Genomic DNA, 3100 nt, shown 5'->3' with positions numbered 1-3100 from the left:
ATCATCATTCAATTGTTCTTCTTTTATCTCTTATCAATTAATGAGTTTATCCTTGTTCAGTTGGTCCTTATTTAAATCAGCTAATGCATCAAATAACACATATTATTACTTAAATGATCCTTATTTTCATTCCATCAATTAACAAGTTTATCAGCATTTAATTAATCATTTCTTTTATATTTAATTAATTAATATGCTGGTCATCCCTCAATCTTATTAGTACTTCCTTAATAGGCTAGTGCATCTTCTTCCTTTTTTTCATTAAGCCTACTGTGGTTGGGTAATTTCACTTGCTGGCTCCCCAATGAATTAACTAAGTCTATCCTGACCCTGTGATTGAGCACTTAAATTTTTCTTATTCACCAGCCTGGGCAGCTCTCTCTCCACTATGGCTTTCTGTGCCACCTTTCCTGTGGAGGGGTGTCAGGGGATGGCATCCTGTAGGATGGCCATGATCTTCCCAAGGCCCTCTTACTGTGCCACGTTGGCCCAACGTGCACCCTCGATTCCTACCCACCACGTCTTTGATCAAATGATTGATAGGGATGCTGCCTCTAAGTCCTCTTGAACACAGTCAAAATTGGTTCTCAGGACCCTGTGGGTCCCTGGTCCCCTGGTGGGTCCCACTTGAAGATGGTTGTCATAATGGGTGTTTTGGGGCACCCTAGCCATATGGGCTATGCGTGGTTCCAACCACCCCTTTACAATGCCTCAAGCCTCACAATTGGAACTGATGTTGTTCAGTCTGAGTCTTGTTATAATTTGGCCCCCTGGTCCTTCCCAGGCTCCCCGCAGCCCAATCTCACACTATGTCCTCTCTGGTGCTGGGGTCAGTGCACCCCCAATGTTGTGCCCTCTCTGGTGCCAGGGTTCCCATGTTCCCATGGGTCCCCTATGAGGCCTCCTCCTTCCTCTAATAGCCTCACCCAAACCACTGGTCTTATACAGCAGTAAAGAAAACACAAGCTCCTGGGCTGCAACATAAATTAAAGCCATCTGGCTACAACATCATTCAAACCATACTGGGGAATACTCTGTCCCTCAACAGTATCAGAAGCTGTTCCTGCAGCCAGGCCTCTCCCCTTTGGTTGCTGTGGGAGAGCTCCTTCCCCCGGCCGTAGCTCTGGGGTTTCTATATGAGCCAGGCTCTGCTCCTTCCAGTCAGCTGACCACTGGCAGGTGTGGGCAATTCTAGCTGCCCTGCTAACCAGCAGCTGGGGGCTCCCCACTCACTGCTAGGGCTCTTTCCCTAGCAGTTTCCACTCTTTAAGGGAGCAGGGCACCTAAGTGCTCTGTGACAAGGGGTTTGTCCTCTCCTGGTCTGGCTTTGTCCCCAGCTCTGGCTTACTGTTCTGGCTCTCAACACTATCTCCATGCTTCCACACAGCTTTCATGAGCTTGGCTACTCTCGTGCTTTCCCCTTCTGGGGAAACTCATTTGTGCTGGTGGCCCCTTTTAGTTTACAACAGAAGTCCTGTTGGCCAATAGAAGCTGGCTCCATGTGCATGTGGCCCCACATGGCCTGAACAGACCAGAGGGGATGCAGTTCATTCTCCAATCACCAGCTGTGCAGTTTTGATAATTGCGCTGCCATCCCAGGGTCTGACAGTGAGTTTCTCTGCAGGCTCTGGTCCACCAGGACAGCCTGGACCATAACAGGGCCTGAAACCAATGCCCTGTTACAAATAGGTAAATATGTGCCAAGAAATATATGTGATGATCCATTATCTATATACATTACACATTAGTAGCTCCGACTCATACACTTTCACTTATATACAATAATTGAGCAATAAGTTGTTTTTGTTAGGTTAAAAAGTGCTACAAAACCTTCCGTAGCTTGATTTGTGCCCAAATAATTCTTTTTTTCCCCGCTTGTTTGTTTTTTGCTTTTTCTGCATTAGCTTATGGTAGCACCATTTGCAGGCAATGCCATTTTCCAAACCTGTGATGAATCATTAACAGATTTAATGAAATTGCTGAAAACAATCATTGTCAATTTCCAATTTTCATATGGTAGGATTGTATGTCTAAAGCAGGTTTTGGAGTCAGTCATCTTCATTATCTGGGTTCACTGCAAAAATTGGAATGTCTTGAAGAAATGACAATTGTTTGAGGTCTCATCTACAGTTTAAAGAATGTCAGGGCATTATAATAGTTGAATTTGTGCCCTGACTGAAACAGGAATGAAAGGAGGTGGAATGGGGATGGGTATGCATATGTGAGGCACCTGACCCCATAGGGATGGGAGACCCTGAAGAGAAGTAGTGAGGCCAGGCATGCCTGTGCAGGGGCACCTGGGCCCATTGGGATGTAAGACTCTGGAGCCCTAGGAAGGGGTGAGTGTGTTGAGGCCCCAGTCAAGGGGAGTTTAGGGCCTGGGAGAAAGGGGCAGAGAGGTCCAGGTAAGTCTTTGGGCACCTGAGGCCTCAAGTGGGCCAGAGACCAAGTGAGGCAGCTCAGAGGGAGCAGCAAGAAGAAGGGGTGAGTCAGTGGCCCAATTAGGGAACTGCGAGTTGTGTCACTTGGTGAGGGGCCAGGGGCAGAGTTAGTCCAGTGTTTGATGAATTGCCTGGCCACTGTGCAGATGAGGGTCATGGGAGAGGTCCAAAAGGCTGTTCCAGGTCTAGCCAAGGAGTGCAGGGTAAAGCTTGATGGCCTACATGGTCATTCAGTGAATCATTGCAGTGTGAATGAGGCCCAGTAATGACGCCTAAGTGTGAGGCTTGGTGAAAGCAGGCAGAGTGGTAAAGGTCCAAGTGAGAGGGGGTGCGGTATGTGTGAGGTCCTGAACAGGGCAGAATGAGAGAGGCCTAACACTGTACTGAGTTTGGGCTGGCCTCTGTTGCACCACGTAACCGGCGTAGCCCTTGACCTGCGAGCCTGGGTCGGCACGACCGGCTTGGTGTAGAAGGGATCGATAACCGGACAGGTGGGGATTAGCGGCGAGGAGGAGTCAGGTCAGTGTATTAGTTATAACAAAGGTTTATTTTACTTACGCTACAGGTGGTCGTAGCATAGGTAGGATAGCTGGCTTTGTTCAGTTACAGTGCATGAATAAGAAACAAACTAGAGGGGTCTGTTGGTTCATGAGGTTCTT

The sequence above is a fragment of the Crocodylus porosus genome, unplaced genomic scaffold, assembly GCF_001723895.1.
Source record: "Crocodylus porosus isolate Cpor-Errol unplaced genomic scaffold, CroPor_comp1, whole genome shotgun sequence".
Taxonomy (NCBI): Eukaryota; Metazoa; Chordata; order Crocodylia; family Crocodylidae; genus Crocodylus; species Crocodylus porosus.
The sequence above is the reverse complement of the archived record's forward strand: the minus strand, read 5'-3'. Positions refer to the sequence as shown.